The sequence below is a fragment of the Lontra canadensis genome, unplaced genomic scaffold (genome assembly GCF_010015895.1).
Source record: "Lontra canadensis isolate GAN:19392208 unplaced genomic scaffold, GSC_riverotter_1.0 scaffold135, whole genome shotgun sequence".
NCBI classification, from domain to species: Eukaryota; Metazoa; Chordata; class Mammalia; order Carnivora; family Mustelidae; genus Lontra; species Lontra canadensis.
Genome location: NW_022631129.1, coordinates 3,339,239 through 3,364,320, shown reverse-complemented (window position 1 = coordinate 3,364,320; position 25,082 = coordinate 3,339,239). Strand labels below are relative to the sequence as shown.

Below are 25,082 nucleotides of genomic sequence, written 5' to 3'. Positions count from 1 at the left end.
GAACTTGAACAGAGAATCTATCCAAGGAATATATACAAATATATAAAAAGATGCCTAGTATCACCAGTCATTAAGAAAATGGAAACCAGGGCGCCTGGGTGGCTCAGTGGGTTGGGCCTCTGCCTTCAGCTCAGGTCATGATCTCAGGGTCCTGGGATCAAGCCCCATATCAAGCTCTCTGCTCAGCAGGGAGCCTGCTTCCCCCTCTCTCTCTGCCTGCCTCTCTGCCTACTTGTGATCTCTCTCTCTGTCAAATAAATAAATAAAATCTTTTAAAAAGAAAAGAAAATGGAAGCCAAAATCACAATGAAATACCACTTCATACCTACTAGGATGGTTTTCTTTAAAAAACAAACCAAAAAAAAAAAAAAAGGAAAATTAACAAACATTGATAAGGACCTGGAGAAACTGCAAGACTCATACATAGATGGTAGGAATGTAAAATGTGCAGCCACTGTGGAAAAGAGTCTGGTGGTTCCTCCAACCTTATGACCCAGCAATTTCACCTCTAAGTATAAACCCCAAAAAACTGAAAACAGAGGCTCAAAGAGATACTTCTACACCAATGTGCACTGTAGAATCATTCAGAATAGCCCAAAGTGGAAACAATCCAAGTGTCCGTCAAGAGATGAATGGATATTGCACGCCACACTGTGGCAGATGATGAACACTGTCTGACACAAATTGAGCTTGCTATCACAAGAAAGTCTGACCTGTCTTAGTGTTCTCCTCCATGAGACCAACTGTTACATAGACTTCAACAATGTTCCTGCTCTGGGCTTAAGTGCAGTTGAGATGTGTTCTTGTTCAGGTGCAGGGGGGACGAAAGGGTCAGGAGTGCCAACCTTCACTAACCACCTAGTCTTCTGAGACATCACCACTTCATCTTAATCTTACTGAACAGTTAATGCCTCTACTTATTCTGGAACATTTCCGAATGTTTACATAGGAGTTTTTTTTTTTTTTTTTTTTTTTTTTCCCCATAGGAAATGACAGTGGATGAATTTGGTCTGTGAATCCTCTTAGAATTACAAGTAGCATTGTGTTTGTGTATGATGATCTGAGGGAAGGTTCCAAAGCAAATGGGGGCAAGGGTTTTAAATGTGCATGAGAGTCAGTGAGGTATAATATAAACTAGAGTATTAAGAGTTTACTCCTTTTTTTTGTTCTGCCCCCTCCCAAAAAAAAGAGAGAGACAGAGATGAATGGATAAAATATGGTATATAAATTCAATGGAGTATTTTTTTCTCATTTTTTAAATTTAATTTCTTTTCAGTGTAACAGAATTCATTGTTTATGCACCACACCCAGTGCTCCATGCAATACATGTCCTCCATAATACCCACCACCAGGCTCCCCCAACCTCCCATCCCCCACCCCTTCAAAACCCTCAGATTGTTTTTCAGAGTCCATAGTCTCTCATGGTTCATCTCCCCCTCCAATTTCCCTCAACTTCCTTCTCCTCTCCATCTCCCCATGTCCTCCGTGTTATTTGTTATGCTCCACAAATAAGTGAAACCATATGATAATTGACTCTCTCTGCTTGACTTACTTCACTCAGCATAATCTCTTCTAGTCCCGTCCATGTTGACACAAAAGTTGGGTATTCATCCTTTCTGATGGAGGAATAATACTCCATAGTGTATATGGACCGCATCTTCCTTATCTATTCGTCTGCTGAAGGGCATCTTGGTTCTTTCCACAGTTTGGCGACCATGGCCATTGCTGCTATGAACACTGGGGTACAGATGGCCCTTCTTTTCACTATATCTGTATCTTTGTGGTAAATACCCAGTAGTGCAATTGCAGGGTCATAGGGAAGCTCTATTTTTAATTTATTAAGGAATCTCCACACTGTTCTCCAAAGTGGCTGCACCAACTTGCATTCTCTCAATGGAATATTATTAGGCCAGAAAAGTAATAAAGTTCTGATTCATGTTACAACATGGATGAAACCTGAAACGTAATGGTAAGTGAATTAAATGACACAAAAGGGCAAATATCAAATTATTCCATTACATGAAATTTCTAGAAAAGGCAAATTCACAGAGAGAGGAAGTAGATAAAAGGTTGCCAAGGGCTGGAGGTATAGGTATAGCTTAATGGTTAGAGAGTTCTGTGTTTTCAAAAATGAAAATTTTTGAAAATAGTGGCAATGGTTGTACAATAATGTGAATGAAATTCATGCTGTCAAATTATACATTTAAAATGGTAAAAAAAAAAAGCGCTAATTTTACATTAAACATATTTTACCACAACTAAAAGAAAAATACTGGTTGACCACTCACCACACTAAATATTGTTGAGGGTGTGGAAGAACTGGAACTTTCATACATGCTAGTGGGAATGCAAAATTATGCGGCCAATTTGGAAAGCAGTTGGTAGTTCTTAGAAAGCTAACCTACCATACAATACAGCTATCCCACTCCTGGGTATTTTATTTATCTAAGAGAAATTAAAGTCTATTTCCATACAAAGATCTACATATGAATTTTCACAGCACTCTTATTTGTAACAGCCAAAAACTATAGGTAATCCAAATGCCTACCAATAGGTTAATGTATTGAGATATACGATTGAGATACAGTTACATAAAGGGATATCACTAGCAATGAAAAGAAACAAATTACTAACACACAACACCTTAGATGAATCTCAAAGTGTATCAATAGGAAAAGACCATATGACAAAAGTACATACTATAAACCTCTGGAAAATCCAAAATAATCTACGGGGACTAAAAGATCAATGGTTACCCACGGGCTCAGGGAAAGTGTGAAAGAGGCTTTACAAACTTTTTGGGGTGAGAGACATGTTAACTAACTTGGTTGCAGTGACAGTTACCCTAGTGTACACTTATGTTAAAACTCATCAAATTGTCCATTTTAAATATATGCAGCTTACTGTATGTCAGTTGTATCTCAATGGAGCAGTATTATAAATGAAAGGACAGATGAAGTTCACAACTGATAATTAACTAGTAAAAGTCTTCCCCCTCCCAGTGGTACATTAATTTTCCCTAACTTTTGATTTTTTTGATGGGTCTTACAGAGAAGCTAAAAAAAAACAAAAACTGCTTAATAAATTGCCTATCCTTTAGGAACTACATTGTCACCTGACTTCTCCAAAGCTATTTTCACCTCAGGAAAAGAGGCACTTTCCCAGTTCCTTCTTCCCTTCCTTCATTCCTTCCTTCCTTCCTTCCTCATTCAACAAATATTTATTCAGCAGTTAGTAATTATCAGGCATTATTCTAGACAATGGGAATAAAGACATAGACAATATAAAAAGTTCTTGCTCAAATGGAGCTTATATTTGAAGGGGAGAAGACAGACAATGAAAAAAATTAATTACAATATGTGGTATGTTGCTCGAGAAGAATTATTATGGGGAATAAATAAGGCAGAAAATGGCCAATAAGGCAAAGCCTGGCCAAGGAACAGGTATGAGTAAAGGCTGCTTTTCATGAGGAAGTCACAGAAATAATCATGGAGAAGACAACATTTAAGCAAAGACCTACAGGGGGTGAGGGGTCAGCCATGCAGATAGCTGGGGAATGAACATTGTAGACAGAACTAGCAAGTACAAAGCCTCTGAGGCAGAACCATGCCAGCTTCTGGGGAAAGAGCAAGAAGGACACTGTGGACTGGTGAGACGTAAGAAAGGAGGAGAGTAATAACAGATTATGTCAGAGATGATAGGGGAGGATCATATAGAGCTGGTGAGCCATTATCAATTTTGACTGAGTGAGATAGGAAGCCATCGGAGGACTGAAGAGGAGACTGGGTACAGTAACCCAAGCAAAAGACAATGGCTTGGTCCGGGGGTAGAAAAAGACTAGCTTACAGTCATGTGTAAAATAGGAAGAAGAGGGGAGTCAGGACTTTTGGCAGGAATAACCTGAAGGATGAAGTGGCCATTAACTGAAATGTGGAAAATTGCGATGCAATATTTTTGAGGGGAAAGATCAAGTTCGATTTTACATGGATTGTGTTGAGGTACCTGTAAAATAAGTCCTTTAATAGAGAGGGGACTCATCTGAAAGTGAAATGAGGTCAAGAGTGATCCCTGTTAAAAGAGAAAATGACTAGGATTAGGTGATCCAAACAGAAGATCGTGCAGGTGAAGCCCTTAGGTCACTGATACAGAGAGGCCAACAAAAGGCACCAAGACACACGGAGCTCCATTGTGTAAGAGGAGTGAATCTCTGGGATTCACATAAGAGCATTCTAGCTCAATGGAGGCCTCTGGCTACAAAGATGAAGAAGGGTAGGTAGATTTAGATACATTTAGGAGGTAAAAATTAACAACACTTGGTTCAATGCTATGAGCAAACAAATCTAGGATAAAATACTAAGGTAAAACTCAGAAATAGTTACAGTGCCAGATTTTATACAAAAAGCAAAAATAGGAAATGCAATTAATTCTTGATAATTCTAATGAATATTTCTTTCAAATCCAGACACATGGTGCAGTATTTCAAATGGCATGTTTAGTAATGCCAAAACACCTAAATAGAAAGGGCAGCATTTAGAAATTATTACATTCATGCACATATGTGTGTATGTACATACTAGGGCATCAGAAATATCAGGAAGGAGATACTACCAAATATTTAGAGTGGTTATCTCTGGATGGTAGAATTCCTGGTGACTCTCCTTTGTTTTTTTTTTTCTTTCTCTTTACTAAGTTTTAATTATCATGTTTTCTTTGACAACTTAAAAACAGAGTATTAGTTTTGTCCCTCTAGAGAGAAAATCAAAGAGGCAACAGGCTATGAGTGACTTATGGTTCATCAAGTTCTTGCGAGATTCCTGGCTCATTTTTAAGCTCTGAGATATCAGAAGCTATTACCATGAAGATTCCAAGTTGGGTAAAAAAAATGATATTAAAAAATTGAAGTCTTTAAAATTCACAAATAAAAAATACAAGTTCTTTTTGCTGTGCTGATTAACTAAGGCAGGATCTAGAATATGATACTCATCTTTTTAAGTGCTGTTTGTCAATATTGGGAAGAAGCAAGAAAGGGAAAGGATAACCACCTGTTGAAGCACGTGAAATGTGAGATCAACAATAATTTGGGACCTGGGAAGCCCATCTTTTTTCTTTGATTTGCATTTGGATTGATGGTGTCTCTAACCTAGAATAATAAAATTCATCGCTTTGTTTTCTTGGTCTCAGTGAAGCTATCCAAAATCCTACATATTTCTCTTTTGTAATTATGTTTATTTTTAAAACCTAGGCTCACGTAATTCTTCTATATGCTGAATGTTAACACTTTGCTGATGGCATAAGACCATCTCTGCTCCTGCACTTATTTATTTTTTATTGAAGTATAACTGACAATACCTTAGTGATTTGATATTTTTATACATTCTGAAATGATCACCACTTTAAGTCTAGTCTGTTACCAAAGTTATTACAATATTACTGACTGTATTTCTAGTGCTGTATATGGCACATTTCTTTATAACCGTAAGTGTGTACCTCTCAATCCCCTTTACCTATTCCACCTGCTCCCAACTCCTCCCCCCACTGTAACCAAAAGTCCCTGTGTAAACTGAGTGTCTGGCAGCTTTGTCAGGCCAGCTGGGGCAGGCACAGGGCAGTTTGCTTTGGTGAGATGGCTGGATCAGATGCAGTTCAAGCTCCGGTCTCAGTACATGCGACATAGGAGCCAGCATGGCGAGACGGTGGCTAGAGTGGGCACAAGCCAGGAGTGTCCTGGAGCACACCACATTGGGCTGTTCTAGCAGGTTGGAGCTGGAGCAACTGTGGAAGGAGGAACATTCCTAGGGCATACCATATTGGGACTGCCTCTTAGCAGGATGGCTGCGCTGGGCACAGGTCACAGGGGTCCATGAGTTCATCAGTGTACCATGGCCCCCTTGACCCAATGGCTGGAGCTGAGGTAGATGCTGGCTAGGGATGCCCAGGGTGTGCAGTATTGGGGTCACCTTAGGGAGAAAGCTGGAATTGGTATAACCTAGGGGTCTGGGCATGCTGAGGTGGCCCTAGCAGTCTGGCTAGAATCCCTGGAAACTGCACCCACTGGGTTTATCAAGATTGAGTGTAAACATTAAAAAACAAAAAACAAACAAACAAACAAAAAACCCTGTTTCTCACTGGCACCTTCAACCCAGCAGTTTCCTGCCCATTTGGTAGAGGCTCTAGGGTTAATAAGTAGATTCCCTTTACTGACAGTCTAGTTGCCATTTATGTATTAATTTAGTTGAGGGAGAGAGTGAGCGAGAGAGAGCTCAAGCCAGGGGATGGGCAGAGGGAGAGGGAGGAGCAGACTTCCTGCTGAACAGGAAGCCTGATGAGGGACTCCATCCCAGGACCGTGGGATCATGACCTGAGCTGAAGGCAGATCCTAACCAACTTAGCCACCCAGGCACCTGACCTTATTTATTTATTTATATTTAAATGTAAATTCTAGTTAGTTAACATACATGGCAATATCAGTTTCTGGAGTAGAATTCAATGACCTACAACACCCAGTGATCATCATGATAAGTGCCCTCCTGAATACCCACCACCCATCTAGCCCATCTCCCATCTACCGCCCTAGTTGCCCTTTAAACTGCTGTTTTTTCACTGTGTTTCAGGGCAGCCAAGTCTGTATATGGGCCTCCTTGTACTATCTCTCCCTATTGCAGATAGTGCCTTGGGAGTGGGGTCCTAGTATCACTGTGTCTCCATGTCTCTGGCTTTGCTCTATGGGTTCCCTCTCTCCTTGCTGCGCAGAAGCTATTCAACCACCCTTCAGTTCATCTTCAGGAGGAATCGCTCTATATGCAGGTATAGGTTCTGTGTGTCCTGAGAGGGAGTGGGTTCAGGGTCTTCCTACACCACTGTCTTGGACTGCCCTCCTGCTGAGAAATTTAATTTCTGTAAGAAAAGAATTGCTTTTCCACCTGTGCTCAGTTACTCCTCCAGCAAAAGTAACCTGCCCAGAGCAAGGGCTTTAGTTTTAGAAGTCTAAGTTGCTTGCACATGGAATTCTTGAAATAAATTATTTTCATTGTGACTTGGCATACGTTTAATTTTAGATCATTAATTTAACATCTGCTTATTTGTTTGTCTCTTGACTGTTAGCAAATAGTAAGTCCAACTCATCCTGAATGACAGCAGATGGTCAGGCTTCTGCTTGTGGCAACTCATTTGCACTGGGTCCCCCTCTTTTCTAAACCTTCTGATCACCCTAGGCTCCACATGGCTCCCACTCACAACCCCTCTGACCCCCAGCCCTGAGAACATCTACAGTATACCTGATCCTGTGCAGACCCACGTAGGAACAAAATACAGCACTATCTTTTACTGGGGGCATGCCATGGGCCAGGAGCCATGTCTTAATTTGTGTCCAAACCTTACACCAGCACTACAAGGAAAGTATTTTCTTATACACTTGGCACAAATAAAGAAACTAGAATCCAGAGGGCACATAACTGGTTCCAAACAGAGTTAAGCAAGAAGCCTAAGCCCTCTGAGACATCCATCCTCTTCCTGACATTCCTTTGTGCCCTCAGGGTCACTGTCCAGCTTGGTGGGGATGGAGGAAGGGGGCTCCTGCTCAGGGAGAGCCACTGTGCTATGTGTGTTGCTCTCATGCATGCCTCTCTTGCTCCTCTGCCATTAGCACTGCTATGTCAACACCTGCCCGCTTTGCACTGCCAAGCTGATCAACAGTAGTGGCCCCTGTTGCTTAAGTGACTCAGAACGATGCTCTAAATCCCATGCATAACTGGCTAGCAATACTCATTCTCCTGACCAAATCCCTAATCCTTATGAGGATTAAAAGTCTGAACAAATAAAAGGATCCCCTTTGTTATCCAATGATACAAAGTCAGACAGCAATTCTCCTCCTGGCCAAACAGCCCTGCCTCCCTGCTCCCTCTCCACCCTTCAGTGCACTTCCCCTTGGAGGCAGCTGGGACAGCTGTGGTTCTGTCCTCCCAGGACGTGCTCCTGCTAGACAGAGAGTTAATGGTGGTGCAGTTTACCTAATCCCTGCCAGGGTCACTCTAACATGCTCTTTGGGAACTGTCCTGGTTCATCCAGAAAAAAAAAAAAAAAACAGTGGAAAAGTAAGGAATAAAAAGAACACAGAGAGGGATGCTCTGGCTCTTTGTCTCTAAGGCTCCCACTGCACTGTGACAAATATCCATCTCTTCCAGGGAGGAAAAGCAGTTTTGATCACTCCCCTTGTTACACACACATATAATCCACTTGTGACAAGTGGACACAAATGCCCACACAGCCACTCTACCCATACTGGCCTCTGACAAGATCAACCACGCAGAAGCCAGTTACCACAGGACTTCTACTGATACTCATTTTTAACCTCATCCTGATATGTTTCTTTCCTATAAAATATTTTATAAGGTAGTGGAAGTATTAGTTTAGTAGTAACCTGACCCACGACAGTAGTCATGGTTCAACCTAATGCACAGAATTTAATTTATAATAAATAAGCATACATCACAGGGAAGATACATGTGCTTGGGCACTCATTATCAGTTAGGGTGTATGAATGAGTTTGGGAACTGGAAACCTCACTGGGAGAACAAAAGGCATGGGCAAAGTCAGGCAAATCCAAAAGGAAATTCCAGGTCTCCCACGTGCCTCCCAGTAAACTGCTACATCTTGCTGGGATTCTGATTGCCACACATAAAGTAGGGATGACAATGATCCTGTTCAATGGGGTGAGGATTAACAAGACCCCGGAAAGGGTGCTAGTGAAGATTAGCCTCTTGTGGAGGGTTCAGCCCAGGCAGGTGCCCAAACTGGTGATATCCAGTCATTCTCTGGAGCACAGACCCTCTGGCCACCAGGGCCCTCTCTGTTAAATATTATCCAAGCCCCTCCTCCTTCTGCTAATGAATATATCTCTCATTTTATAGCCACTTGCTGACAACGGTGCAGCAGAGCCTGGAGTGTCCTCCCCAAACCGAGGCCATGCTGCAGGGAATTCTGTCCCCCTGCCCTCTCCCACACAGGTTAGTACACATAATTTTCTTAACAGGAGAGTCTGGCCCCACATCTAATTTAAATCTTTGCTGCCCAAGTCTGTCTTCCTCTCTTCTATTCTTGACAAAGCTGGACCACTTCTGCAGCATAACAAGGCAGATGAGAGCAGGCCTCCACTGAAAGCCTGAGTCCAGCACTGCTTGCCATGCTTCTTATCTGGGAAGCAGATTGCACATCCCTGTGTCCCAGCTGCCACACGGGGCCTGGCATGCAGCGCCCACAGTGGGCACTGTGGCTGGATGCTATGACATCACGGGCACAGCTGTTTAGCTCTGCCATCTCACTACCCCTCTGCCATGTCCTTGCCCTTTTCCATAAAAGGCAGTCACAGAGCAGAGACGGGAGACCTTAAGATCCAACAACATCCGTTCCCAGATAGGGAACAATCCTGGGCTATGGGAGGAGTGACGTGGTCAAGGTCCCATGGCCATGTCATGGCCGGTCTCTCATCTCTCTGCCCAGCCTAAAACTGCTCACCACAGCTCCATTCCATTCCCCTCTGCTCCTTCAGAAGTCCCCAGGATCACATTGTCCCTCTGAAGCCATTCGTCAGGACCAGAGGCAGAATAGTCCATGCTCAAAAGACGGTCAGGGCCTAAGCCAAAGTGCTAGATCTGCCTCTCCTACTTTTTACTTCTCAAATTCTCTCCAAGGAAAACCCCACAAGATGCCAAGTAAACAGATGCGATGGTTAATTTTATGTGTCACTTTGACTGGCCAAGGAGCTTGCCCAGATTAAACAGTTTCTGGGTGTGTGTGTGTATGAGGGTGTTTCCAGATTAGATTGGCATTTGAATCTGTGGACTCAGTAAAATACATGGTCCTCCCCAACATGGGTGGGCATTGTCCGAGGCACTGGGGACCTGAAGAGAACAGGAGATGGAGGAAAGAGAAATCTGTTCTTTTTTCCTGCCTCACTGACTAAGCAGGGATATCTTATCTTGTCTTTTGCCCTCAGTCTGAGATTTACATCATTGGCTCCTCTGGTTCTCTGGCTTTCAGTCTGAGACTGAATTACACCAACAGCTTTGCTGGTCTCCAGCTTGCAGTCGGAGATCGTGAGACTTCTCACCTTCCATAAACCCATGAGCCAATTTCTGTAACAAATCTCTCTAGACATACAGATCCTCCCCCACAAACATCTATAGGTCTGTATCTCTCCAGAAATAAACATCTACAGATAGATTTATTGTAGACATTGGCATATAGATACTGACACAGAGAGAGAACTCTCTTTCTCTCCTCTTGGTTGTTTTTATGGAGAACTCTAATACCCAATAACCTTTTAGAGTTTGTTACCTTTTCTGAATACTCCAAGAGACCTAACTAAGCAAGGCCTCTTCCCAAAATAGCCTGAAGGCCCTAAGATCAGTTGATATGAAACAGGCAGAGGTTGGAAGAACAGTTTCTGTAAATGGTTGCATCCTTGGTGATTTCTGCCAAAGACTGCCTCCTGAGTTTCAGCTGCCCAACGTGGTAAAAAACATGGCTCTTAGGGCAGAGAGCTCCCCATGGAAAAACTGCACATGTACCTCTATGTACCAATCTACACACACACACACACGAACACTCACGTCAGTCAATGAGTGTTACCCTTACTTTTTAAACTTTAAAAACAAAGAATATTTTTATATATTTTAATCTTCTGTTGCAAGTTTTCTGGAGGTCTTGGAGGATCGGAAGTGGTATCTGGAATTTAAAAAAAAAAAAAAAAACAGGCAGTGACCTGAAAAGAGGCCAGGCTCCAGGAACAGAGGAAATCCCCAAGGTTGCCCAAGTTCACACCTGGACTGAAGCCTGGGATATCAAGAGAAGGAGGTCTGGGGCATGCTGTGGATGATATTCCAAACTGCTAGTGTCTCCTAAAAGTGTGTCCACTATGGGAGGTGTGGACTGAGAGAATTTCAGAAAGGCAGGGTGGGTGCAGACTGTGAAAGACCAGCCAACGGTATGAAACAGCAAAGTTCAGATGTGGAATGGCATTTTGTGGTAGGGGGCAGGGGAGCTTCATTAGGAGTCCAGTTGCCAGTGATTCTCATTAAGAAAAGCTGGTGGGAACAGAGGCTGCTAGTTCAACGAAGTCGGGGACACAGCACCAGCTGTAAAAGGATTCACCCCAGGAAAACCTGTTCCTAATTAACTACTACACAGATTAGAGCCAGCCAACACAAGCTCCTCCCATGTGGGTCAATCTACCAGTAATACAAATAAAGCATCCCTGAAATTACATCTATGAAAGAATATCACTCAATTATATTTTATCCAGAGGTTTTCAAAAGTGCATCTTTTGTAGGTGATTGATGTCTGTCACTTTTTTTTTTTTAAAGAAGTGCCTTAATTAGGGAATTACAGAAATAACAGCTTCGTCAAGAGGGCAAGAGAACATAAAGACTGATGATTGTCCCATGCATGTTTAGAAAACAGGAAGTAATTACAGAAAAATAAGTATTTACATCCAGGTGTAAATCCTGTACTGCATGGCTTCTCAAATTTGAAGGGACTCAAATATCAATTCCCCACGGATCTTATCAAAATGCAAGATCCTGTCTCTGTGGGTCTGGGTGGTACCTGGGACCTCTGCATCTCTCACCAGCCCCAGGTGAGGCACTGCTGAGCGCTATACCCATCAACCTCTTGAGCAGAGACCAGGGATCATGTGCAAACAGTTAATCAAAGATCCATGATGCAGTATGGGTTTCCAGGACCAAGCATGTTCCCTTACTGGTGAGCTCAGCCACCTTTAACTTATCTCCATGAAACAGGATTATCAATCACCACAGCCACTCCACCTGTGGTACTACAAATCATACAGGCTCTGCACTCAGATTTAAGGTGCTAAGAGCCAAAGTCTCCTCTAGTTGCAGAGGGTAATTCTGTAGTGTGCCTGGTAAACACTTATGAGGAGGCAGGAGAAACACTGGACACAAATTAAGGCTTGCTTCTGGATTATTTTTCCTTTGTAAGCTTGGCTTTTACAACTGTTGTAAAAGCCAACAGTCCTCCAGCTTGAGGTGGAGCATCTCTGAGCCCTGGTGGCCACATGGACCCTCTAATGAAGTTGGCACTGCACTGTGCTGGGAGACACTGTGTCTGCTGAGCTCAGCACTGCAGTCCAAGTTGCTAGGCTGCCAGGGTAGATCTGTCTAACAGCTGCTGGCACATCAAGCCAATATCCTCCCTTTCTCTGTGAATATCTGCCAAGAACTGCAGGATGTGACAAAAGAATTCCCTCTAAAAATCACAACTTTCCTTTAGAAGCATGGCCCCTGCCCCTTCCCCTGCCCCTGCAGCTGAGTCTGTTAGAAGCCCCCCAGAGTGCTGGTTCTGCCATGCTGTTCCCATGTTCTTACACCAGGGAAGCTCAAGTTACAGCTGCAGACCTGGCATCCCACAGCCCAGTGGCTGGCACTCTGCCATGGAGAGCTTGGTCTTACTGCAGTATTAAAGCTGCCCTGCTCTCGGGCACAGGCAGGCAAGGACTCCCACAGCCCTGGGCAAGGGGGTCAATGATGCAGCCTCCTCCTTCCCAGAACTCTAGACAATTTTCAACTCAACCCTTTATAAGCTCCCAGCCTCTCCATTATTTCTGTGGACTTATGGAGCTCAAGGCAGGCCTCCCACTTGAGACAGATCTGCTGTGTTTATGATTACGCTCCTTTGCACAGTGAAGTGAACCCTTCTCCCTAAAACTAGGCCCAAACAGGTTGCTCTCACTCTCCCTCCAGAAGCCCTGTGAGGACAACAGCAGGAGCAGGAGAAGAGCTGGTGATAAGAATGGCCACCCTCACTGATCATGCACCTGTCAGGAAAGAAAGATCTCTGACACTATTCCCATTTTGCAGTTGTTGAGAGTGAAGTCCAAATAAGTCATATGACTTCCAGGTCACAAGCTAGCAGCTGCAGGACCAAAACCTGCTCTCCATGTAGTTCTGTCCCCAGCCCCCAACTTCAAGGGGGACCAAGCCTGCCCAAACTACTTCTCAGACCGCCAACCCTAGCATCTTTCTTGTCAGGCCCTTGCAGTGCATTGTGCCCTCAGAAAATGGGGATTTCCTCTGATCCAGCAATAAGGGGTGAGAAGAGCTGGCGGCCACCACAGCAGGTTGGGAAGCCGAGAAAGCAGGAAGTTGCAGATCACTTTACAGGCCAAGAAGGCACAACTTTATTTCTTCTTCGCATTAACTGGTGGGCACAGCAATTAGTTTTTTAACATTTAGCATTTCCCATTTCTGCTCACCTATACTATTAATGGATTTTTCTTCTAGAAATTCTTGGAGGGAATGGGATGCACGGCATCCACAAGCACTGAGGAGCCACATAGCCAGGCATCCTTCTCCTCCCTTAGCAAGCAACGGGCAGCCTAGGAAGCTTGGTCCAATCCTTGCCGGCTGCTACAGGCGGCCTTCAGTGTGAATCCAGCTATGCTCCACTCAACCAGTCAGATTACTTCACCAGTGCCTCCTTGAGAGAAGGGATTTTTTGTTTTAATTACAGTGCTTGGCACACATGTGCTTAATACATCTGTGAACAATGTCTCACAGAAAGACGGTGAATGAGTCTTTCAGAACCTCTTGTGTCCTCATCTGCACAACCTGGATACTACCATCCTCTGAAGGACAAGGCCCCATCCGCAATGCTGTCTCCCTGCCTCTACTCCGACTGCTTCTCGGGGCCCAAGCCAGGTCTTTCTATCGCAGAACCCCAGAGCTCAGTGTCTGTGCTCAACGCCAAGAGCACCCATCATGCCTCAGCAAAGCCTCCTGGACAGAAGCCATGGACCAAACCCAAAGCCTGGAAAGGCACAGTCAGAATGCACCCTAGAAATCATCTAGTCAGGGTTCTGTCAACACTTCAAATGGACGGAACTCTCTTATCAAACAAAATCTTAAGTGAAACTCATACACGTGCATGTCTGGCTGTGACATCTGTGTGCATATATGTACCTATATATGTGTGTACACATACATTATAGAGACCTATAGAAACACACATGTACACCTGCATTTTGCCCTCACGTGTTTCTTGGCATCAGCAGTTTCTCTAGACGAAGCAGTTCTGCGACATAGCCCATTGCAGTCAGAGTTTTGGACAGTAAACCATTTGCTTTCTGTCTGTTCTGGACTAGGGAGCTTCTCCTCAGCTTCAACACAGTGCCAACAACCCCCGCAGGCTTCTAAGCAGGAGAGTGCCCAGAAGAGCTCTTCGATCCGTGTGGATGACTCTGACAGTTGCTGCAGAAAGTGGGGGGCAGACTGTGGTGAGAAACACCACACGGACACTACATGGCACCCCAGAGAAGGTGTGAGGAGGACCCAGGTCAGGCTGCTGGTGGGGAGTAGTGAAGGACAGATGCCAGCACCTCTGAAGGGTGCCTTCCATGAGCTGGAGCAAGCCAGGGGGCAGGAGGTGGGGCACCGTGAGAATGGGCTCTGCAGCCCGGATACCTGGCAGTGGCCCCTCCCCTGAGTAGCTGCAGGATTTTAGGCAAGGGGCCTACCGTCTTGGACCTGGGCTACTTTATATGTAAATTAGGGAAGTGACTATATTGTCTTGGGATAGTGGTACACAGCCCCGGGAGCCTGGAACACCCCAGTGTCGACCCATCCCACACCAAGGGAGCCAGAGTGCTGGTGGGCTAGGCCCTCAGGGATGTCTAAAGCCCCCAAGGGGGTCCTATGCACCCACCATGGTGGGTTTAGATCAAACATACTAATAACATGCTAAGTGGTAAGCACTGGCAAATGTTAACTATGGATAGACCACAGGCGAGCCACCAGGCAGCTTTCAAAGATCTGAAGAACTCTCCTGTGGAGGGGAAATTATATGTCCTCCATGTGGTCCTAAGGGGGGATCCTTTTAAAGTTCTATATCTGAGGCAAATCTGAAGGGCTCACCTGGACAAAGGGAATGGGCCTGTATGTGTCTGACTGAGGTGACAACTGTGAGGGCAGGGCCAAGGAGGGCTGTCTTCCCAACGCCACTCATCCCTTGAGTCTGATTCCTAGGCATTGCCCTGATAGCATCTAGAGGGCTGGGAACTGGTTGTCTGTACTCAGTGAGGCAGGGTCAGGATAGTGGTAACTCCAGCTGCTGGGCTGGGGTGGCTGGAAAATGACCAGACCATTACAGGATGAAGTGAAAGGAGCAGCCATAATAAAAGGAATGGTTAGGTCCGTGGGACCTCCTCAACTATGGGGTGGGTGGTAAACAGGAGAGCCCAGACCACCTGCTCCACAACAACCCAATACCATTAACTGTGGACTTTTTAGTGAAAAGTACAATGAGTGGGAAAAAGACTTCACCAGCTTAGAATAAAAGCAAATGTTTCCTACTCCCATCATATCATGGCTGTGGAAAGATAAAGCACAAATTCTGAGCTGGCCAGGAAGCCCACCAGGGCCAGGTGTGGTGGTGCTGGCCACAGAGACTTGGACATTCACTTTGTCTGCTCCCCAGATCCAGGCCTTGTTTCTCCAAACTGACTCTCAGAAGAGTGCTCCTTCTGTACCGGTGTTTAGTGTGTCCTGAGACTCCTTTTATAATGTCAAATGAATAGGTGAATAGGAAACACACAAGATGAACTGTCAATGGAAAAGACATCTTCCTTGAAGGAAACTCTAAAATCAAGACCCTAGTCAAAGAGTTGGTTAAACATCGGACCCTTGGTTTTGCCTCAGGGCATGATCTCAGGGTCATGGGATCAAGCCCTCAGCACAGAATCTACTTGGGATTCCTTATCTCCCTCTTCCTCTGCCCCTCCCCCTACTCACGTGATCTCTCTCTCTCTCTCTCTCTCTCTCTCAAATAAATAAAAAAATCTTTTAAAAAGAAAGAAAAGACTTTAGTCAAGAGTTGAAAAGTTTGCCCTCCCTATTTCTAAGACAAATTACTTACGAGGGAGGGTTTGTGTCTTGACATGGTGTGAACTACACACACACATACATAAACGCATACACACACACACACACACACACACACACACAAATATTTAAAAGAACTCTAACCAAATTTTTGAAATCTTCCTAATAGTACAGTTCTTATTCTTTTTGTTCCACTGTCATTCATGGAGTTTTTAATATCTAACATACATATATTAATGTTCAGTCTCTCGGCAGGTACAGCCTGCCAGAGAAAGCCATTCTGCCTCAGTCTTTGGCAACTGTACCACAGTCCCTCCAGTATCTTTCCAGTTCCAGTAACCCACAGACAACCACAGTCCAGAAGATCAATAGCAGCCTAACACTGCATCACAATGCCTACCTCATTCACTTCACTTGGTCTCTCATTCGTCTCACAGGCCTTTGATCATCTCACATCATCACAAGAAGTGTGACTACAGTAAGATATTTTGAGAGAGAAACCACATTCACATAACTTTTATTACAGCATACTGTTATAATTGTTTTATCTTACTATTAGTTATTATAAATCTATTACTGTGCTTAATATGTAAATTAAACTTTATCACAGGTATGTATGTATGCATAGGAAAAAACATCGTATACCTAGCATTCAGTACTATCTGTGGTTTCAGGCATCTACTGGGGGTCTTAGAATGTACCCCCCATGGATAAACTAGGGCTCAAGTTTCCAGCAAGAAATTCATCAAAAGAAGGCATTTTCCTCCTGGCAGTGGAAGACAAGGGATGTGGAATGCAATAGTGGGTTGATCTGAGGTAATTAGCATGCTAATGGTACCTGCAAAAATAGCACAGCTTTCCCCCTGACATGCCACTCTTATGGATGGAGTTGTGTCCTCTCCCCAGATTCCTATGTTAGAGTGCTAACTGCCAGCACCTCAGAACGTAGAGATGGGGTCTTGAGGTAATTGAGGTAATTGAAGTAAAACATTAGGGTGGGTCCTAATCCAATCTCACTGGTGTCCTGAAAAGAAGAGATGAGGACACGGGCACAGAAGGAAGATCATGTGAGAACACAGGGAGAAGATGGCCATCTACAAACCAAACAGAGAAGTCTCTGAAGAGAGAAGCCCTGTGACACCTTGATCTGGGGCATCCAGCCTCCAGAACTATGAGACAAGAAATTTTGGTTATTTAAGCTACTCAGTCTGTGGGACTTTGTTGTGGCACCTTTAGCAAATGAATACACGCACATTTAAAACATAATCTGCACAGAAACTGAGAATTATCCCCATTGGAGCCTTGAGTCATCGCCGCCTGAGATTTCAGGAGACCTCCCCATCCCAGAGCTTGACGTTGACAGGGGGGCTGGTGTGTACACTCACTGACTCCTGCAGACGAACGCTGAAAGAGCAAGAACCACCAAGCAGCACTGGGCCCCGAGGTCTCAGAGCTGGGGTTTGAGAGCTGGAGCATTACAAAGCTGATGCCAGGCGCTCCTCTCTTCCTGCTTCCAGCCCTGACATAACCTGCATTTCTTCCCCTTTCTTCAGGAGGACTCCTCATGGAGGCCAGGGAGAGCACACTGAGCACTCACTCTGGGACAGCATGGCCAGCACCTGGCCTGTGCTGTAGGGGGTGGGGGAAGGGTCCTCAGGGCCTGTGGTTTCAGGGAACTGGTACACCCAGGCTTGACCACAGCAGCAAGGGGGTACCTGGTGAGTGCCAACATGCCGTCACCACAGGTGTGTGTGTCCTTACTGGAGGAGAGGCAGATCTTTCCTGTGATCTAAGTACAACAGGAACTTAGTAATCCCATCCCATTCCCCCAGCATGGGCAGTCAGTGAGCACATGGTGGTGACCAACCACTGCCTTTAGATAGTAGCTTTTCAAACTGACCTACCCATGCAGCTGCTCCAGTGTCACAAGTGCCCAAGTCCTTGTTTTGGGAGCATCCAAAGCTACTGTTAACTGCAAGCATTATTAAAATTTTGATTTGCAGAAATCAAAATTTCTACTGGGGGTCTTGGAATGCATCCCCCATGGATGCGTTCCAAGAAAATTAGAAGAAGCAGTGTCATAGAAAGACTCAGAAGAGGGCCTGACACACAGTGGGCACTGAATGAGTATGAACTGGGACCATTATTCAGGATGGGGGTGGGGGCGGAAAGTCTCATTATTCTTACCACAAGGGTTACAAGCTTTCTGAACACGGACACAGAGCTCCCACCAATTTCAGGGTCTAGGTGGCACTAGCTCCTGGATCTTTTGTCAACAAGAGATTTACAAGCAGATTGTCAGAAAGACCCAGTCTCCCAAGGATGCATGAGGTGCAGAAACACTCCAAACAGGCAGGAGCAAGCTACTAATCCAAGTGTCCCCAAGCCTTTGGACTTTAATGCTTGAGATGAACAGTCCAGTCCCAGCAACTGAATCCAGCCCTACATGCACCACCTTTCTCTGCCCACTGTTAGCTTTGAAAGGCCAACACTCAGAATACCAGAGATGTATTTCCAAGGCCAACACCAGCTCTGATGGGCCAAGGTGAGGACATCAACCTTACAAGTCTGTCCTGAACAAAATTTCCTGACTGATGGTCAAGGCTCCAGAACTCCTGATAAAGGGCAGATAAGCAAACCAACTATTTGAAGTCACATCCAAAACAAACCCAAATCCATATGCTTTGAAGTTGGTCTTTTTTAACCAACCAAACAAAAGGGCTCATTTTTGGACTACAGCAGGTATTACCGCAAAAAGTGAGCCATTACAGGTGAGTGAGAACTATGTTTTTTCCCTCTCACTCAAAGACAGAAGACAAGCATGTAGACATTTTTGTTTGGGAAAGTTGTGTGCACGTGTGTGTGTGTGTGTGTGTGAGCGCGTGCGCATGTGTGTGTGTTTTATGAAAAAAAAATGATTTTAAGCTTTGGCCCAATTCTTAACTTATAAAACCCCATCCAGATATACCTAAATGCTTGCTCTCTGTAACTGGAGAGGAAATCTTTTGTCACTGGCAATGACATGCTTTTTATAATGGGAGGTGAGCATACGGCCTTCTGACAGATACACTACTGAAAAACAGCCTCAGGGAAAACCAACAAACTAAAAAAGCTTGCTTTAGGTCTGCTCTCAGCTTGGTTAAAATTCTCATTGGGGTCTGCTAAGTCACATCATTGTGTACCTTTCACAACATGGATTATTCATTAACAACCTTAAAAAAGCCCTGAATGTATTTCATTACAGTTGAAACCCAATTTAGATGTTAGAAAATACAGTTTCATCTACACACAAGTAGGTAATTATATCTTCTGAAGTATAGTTCTTACTTAAAACAGGATTCTTATAAGCTGTGGTTTATGTTAATATCATCATGAGGGTACAAATGTGTGTACTGATATTTCTGTGTATACATATGCATATATGGTATGTCTCACTTATGAAGAAGAGAAATCCTAAGAAGCACTAATATCAAAATGAGAACCAAAGTGCTGCCTTTCACTGCAGGAACACATGCAAATTAAAAGCATTACATAACTTCCCCAGTAATTCTTGGTGAAATGGGAAAATAGACTCTGACAAATTCAGAAACATAATTAGAATAACTCAAAGAAATAAAATGCTGTGCAGTCAGGGTGTGGTGACTGGTTTCATGTTATGGAAACAGAGATTTTCCTCTCACTGGGGGCTCTGCTCACAAAACAAGTGGAAGAGATATGACACCAAGTATAAGGATCCCCTCAAAGGGCAAAGTGTTTCCCAGTCCACTAAGTGAAGACTGGACTGTCCCAACACCACCCCTCCCACATCTAATACACACAGTGCTCTGCAGGTACTCAAAAACCAGGATGACAATTCCAGATTCTCCAGGAATGTTGCTTTTACTGGTCAATCTGCTTTAAGAACATCATATGTTAGCCCAGGAAAGAACATTTATCCTCTCCTAGAAGATAACAGGAAATGATAAGGCAGGCCCTTTTATTTCGTTTTGCTTTCTTCTTTGGAACATACACAGCCACACCTGCACACACATACACATGTCTTGCACACTTGCATACACTCATAAGTGTGTGAGCACAAACACACTCATCCATTTGTATGCTCACGTGTGTACACACATGTGTACAAACACACTCACATGTGCACACACACATGCTCACACACTCGCACTTAAACATACATATCCATTCCCACTTACAGAGTATCAATTGGGCAGATCTCACATTGTCAGCCCTTCCCACTGGTAAAGGAATTTCTAGCTCAGAAACACACACACACAACTCAAACTCTTTGCAATTGTGAACGCAATTCAGCTACATTTAGGAAAGTTGGAATTTGATTAAATTCCTTCTTTTTTTACAGTGAAAATATAATCAAAGAGAAAGACAGCATTTCAAATCACATATCACATAAATAGAACAAAACCTATTAATGCTTTGGTTGTCTTTTTCCTGGAATAAAAAATGTGGGGTCCCTGGGTGGCTCAGTGGGTTAAGCCTCTCCTTCAGCTCAGGTCATGATCTCAGGTTCCTGGGATCGAGCCCCGTATTGGGCCCTCTGCTTAGCGGGGAGTCTGCTTACCCCTCTCCCTCTGCCTGCCTCTCTGCCTACTTGTGATCTCTGTCTGCCAAATAAATAAGTAAAATCTTAAAAAAAAAAATGCCCACTTCCTATGACACGAAAACATGAAATTAAACATACACAGAGAATGTTCAAGTTTCCATATGTAGTAAGATATTTTTGGATTAATATATCAGGTTAGCCTAGTATTATCAACTTCATGGCATTTAACTGTCCTCATTAAGATCACAGCGCTTCACTCTCTACATGCACTGATATGCTAGACCACAGGTTCAAGGCAAAGAATCTGCAGCAAAGTTATGAAGATGAGAAACAAATAAAAATCTTATATAACCAAATTTCTATTTCCCATTAAGAAAACAGTTGATATTATAAAACATGGTATATCTCAGATAATTATAATACCTACCTAACCAAATGGCTTTGAATATCCACAGAATTGAAACTTTAGTCTAAATACAATTGTGTTTTCAAAGTAATTTTCTTCCTTCCTTTTCTTCCTGTTACATATTTCATATCCTTCAACTGAAGTATCTGATTGTTAAGTTCAGGAATGAAAATGCCCCACGTTTTTAAGTTATGAGCTTAGTGTATGTAAAAGAAAACCATGAATCTTTTCGTAAAGGCTTGATATTGACCTTTCCAATTAACAAGTCCAGCTAGCTGTCTTTGTTTTCCACTTAGATGATAGACTGTTTCCTCTTTCATTCCACAGCAGAGCATGTAACTAATTTAGTTAAAGACTAACAACCTGAAAATCTTAAGGAAAAAACAGCTTTGGTGTGAGATTTTGCAAACAGTCCTTTTTCTAAACCTCTAGTCTTCCTGTGGTAGAGATAATTTTGAGAGCATGTGTAGGTAGAAACAACAAACAACATAATAATTTTGTCTCCTACATAAATAGAATGTAAAGTGATTTTCTCTAAGTTCCCTGAATTCTGTCTGGTAATTCAGGGGAGGCCTAACTCTCCCTTATAAAGGAAACTCTGTGCTTTATCACTGCCTAAGAGTTCCTGGCATCCAAGAATGTTCCTGGGAATTTAGTAAAAATTTATGTGCAAAATGGAGGTAAAGCCACATCACTGTCTTAGAATCTGTACAAGTCTAGACCATTAGGTACATCTTTTAGACTCGTGCTTCACAGACTCCCCCAGCCTAGGAAAGTTTCCATACTAGTTTCATCTGTCTTGCTCATGGGGAGCATGCAGCAGGCACACATGCACACGCCTGTGCACACACCCCCACACACCTGAGAAGAACTAGCTATTCCAGGCTTGTGATTTCAGCTCTTCCTGAAAACCTCATAATCGCTGCTCTAAACAGCCTGAAGCAGATGGCCCTGTGGGTGTAGCCAGGGTTGTGGGTAATAATCCCACAGGTCTACCCAAGAGATAAACTGTAAGAACATTTTTTTTCTCAGTAAATCCACCAACATAGAAGTCAGTCCCTGAAGGCTCCTCCCTGATACTAACATAGCTTGTTCAGCAGCAAGATCTCAGGTCTGGACTCTCCCACTGTCTTCAGGGAGGCCTGCCCTGCTCTGCCCAGTTCCCATCTGAAATTCCAACACCCACCTGACATTTCACGTCCCTCTTCCTGCTTTATCATTTACTCCTCAGTGCATATCACTATTAGCAAAGGTCACGTAAACATTGACAGGAAAGATGTTTGCCTCTTTTGATCAACAGACTGCCTAGAAGCATCCATTTGAAGCATTTGAAGCATAGTATGTGTTTAATAATGAAAAATCACAAAAACAAGTCTCTAAGAATATTTTTATATAAAGTTATCAGCCTAAGGAACTCCCATTTTTGCAGAAATCACTGTGCAAATGTTACAGACAAACTAGACGCTTCTATCTGTGTAGAGGCTAACTGCATGCAGACTCATGGGCAGGGCTGTGGGTCAGAATGAGTGTTTGTGTGTGTGTGTGTGTGTGTGTGTGTGTGTGTGTGAGAGAGAGAGAGAGAGAGAGAGGAGCAACAGCAAATGCCCAGTGCAAAAGGGAAGGACTGGATGCTGGAGAATCCCCCCATCCATGCCAACTCAGAAGGTGACAGAACCCAGGACTGCCTCCAGCTCTACCCTGATTCAGGAAGCCACAGCAGGCAGAGCCTTGCGAGAACCTCCTGTCTTCACATTTTCTGTTTTTGGTCTATAAAAGGGTGTGATAATCATTACCTCATAAGATTTATATTTTAAAATATGTGAAGTTGTTTTTAAAATGTCTGTGCTACTACAAATGTGAGAAGCATGATGAGGTCTGACACCAAGGGATCCTGAACAAATTTGAGTTGTTATCCCAAGAGCTTCGTGTGAAACACTGGGGTTCTCTATGACTTCTGGGATAATGCCAATTTGGCTCCCCCTTGAAAATTGTATGTTTATTTTGCAGTCCCATGATCTCTTGTTTCTTTTGCCTGAGGCCAGATGGCTAGGTGGTTCAAGGTCCTGGGGTCATTGTCCAGTGTCTGAGGGCTGGATCCTCAGATTCAAGGGTATGGGCCAGCCGTGCATGCTGCCTTCCTGCTTCTAGTGCATGAATCCTGGACAATTTCTGCACTGGGAGTCTGCTGGTAAACAAGCCTGAGTCCTCTAGGTATTAGTCCCATTGCCTTAAATTGTTAGACCCTGCAGCACATGGACCGAGTCCCTCTTTTCTTTCTTTCTTTTTTTTTTTTTTTTGGCTCATGGACCAATCTAAGTTATTTATTTAAAACATCTCCTTCCATAAGCAAAGGGTATACTTTTCTGGTCTATGTGCAGAGTCATGGTCCCACCCAGTTCTGTGGTCCCCACTGGGTATAGTACTCCAGGTTCTCCTTATTCATCTTCATAGCTGGTGAGAAGCAGACTCCCCTGAGAGTTATGAAACAGAGTATGATCATCATCTCCCCAGGGAAAGGGCTTGGACCCGATGGGCTTGGACCTGATGTGGAGATGGAGTAGGTGACACACTGAGGTCTCTTGTGCTTTCTGTGACTCGACTTCAGGAAGACAGCATGCTCACTCCCTTGCCAGGGAGTACTACAAAGTAGGTGAAGGTCTTCCACGTGCCAGCTGAGCCATCTGCACCCTGGGTGCCACATGGACTGCCCCAGCTGTGCCCTGGACTGGGAAGCCTGGGACTCAGCCCCTACTGCCACTTTGGACCTGAACAGCCTCAATGCCGCCCACTTCCCCCTTTCTTAGCATCCTTCCCTAAGCAAATAAGCCCTTCAGTAAAGGCTTTTAGAAACAGAGCTACTTTTTTTGCCTTGTCAGTAGAGGGCGCTGGAGGGATGCTGCAGGAGAAGGGGCTGGCCTTCAGGTGGAAGGGTGCATGGATTTATTCACTTCCCAGCACACCCTCCAGGGGTCTCCAAGGCAAGAAACTTGTGGTATGTTTATGTCCAGGACTAGATCTGCAACATCCTTTTTCAGCTTTTAGCTCAAGGTAACCAGAGACCCCAAGGGTATGGACTCTGACCCCAAGGGGGGCTACATCTCCTTGCACCATCTCCTGTTCCCTTTGCATGTACAGATCTGGTCTCTACAGGCTGGTTGTCTAAAGAGCCACCACTCAGCCTTTGTCCACTGCAGCAGCTGGAACCACAAGAAGAAGGCAGCATTCTTAGAGCCCAGCTAGTGCAGAGTGGTCAGCAGCTGCCCCTGGCACTTCCCAAGTTTCCTGGCTCAGCATTTTTCTGTGGATGGCTGACTTCTGGCTGGCACAGCCCCTCAGAAGCTTTTCTACCATCATGTGAGCAATGGCTGTGCTCCCAGCCATGAAGACAAGACTCAACTTGGGGTGTCTCTTCCGTGGGTAGTATCTAGGTAGGCCCCAGGGCCAGTGACTGCTCTTATCAGCGAGGTCTGCATTCCTGCAAGTCTTTGTTCTCACTTCACAACCCCCATTGGAATTCTTTCCATCAAACTTGCCCTGATTGAATCCTGTGCAATTTCTGCCTCCTCACCAGACCCTCATGTGTACACAGAGTCCCTGTCACATTTCTTCACCACGGTTTTGCAAATTGCTTCTAATTTAGGTTTTCCTAGGGACCGCCACTTACAACTGACTACTCATCAAAACGGCAGCATAGCGCTTTGTATTGGACAGGACCCAGTTCCTCACGTGTCTGAGATACACTAGCTAACTCCATTCTATGAAAACCCACTTAAATACTGAGAACTAGAATGTTCTTGGCATTGTAATGCTGTAGTCAGAACTCTGGTTTTCCAGCTGTCAGGCTTTTACTTTTTTTTTTTTAATTTTTAAACATTTTAAATTTTTATTTCATATTAACTAATTAATTTTAATTCTACCACAATTAACATATGTGCGATATTAGTTTTCCAATTGTCAGGCTTTTAAATGCCAGAAATTTCCTACCTTTATTCTCTGTGGGGCAGTTCTTACATTTCAGAATAATAATGTCTGAATGGGAATTCAGCTACCAGAAAAATATTTTCAGACATTTAGAGAAAATGGGAAAGAAAAGAAAAAAGTGAAAAAAAAATTCCACTAATAGGGACAATATGCATGCTTACTGAAGAATTTGGGTGCTGATAAAGAAACTTTTATTTCAAATCAGAATTCTTTTGGTTGTTAATTTTGGCTATTTAGACTA

General features: G+C 43.9%; 1 protein-coding gene and 1 non-coding gene across 3 annotated transcripts in view; one reads left to right on the top strand and one right to left on the bottom strand.

Annotated features, from left to right (window-relative positions):
- The window catches only part of ATP10A (ATPase phospholipid transporting 10A (putative)), a 194,686-nt gene that overhangs the window by 86,090 nt on the left and 83,514 nt on the right, over window positions 1–25,082 (bottom strand). The window lies entirely within an intron of this gene.
- On the top strand, window positions 644–765 carry LOC116858370. Its single transcript, XR_004380898.1, has one exon. It is a non-coding gene; the product is annotated as a small nucleolar RNA SNORA28 (small nucleolar RNA).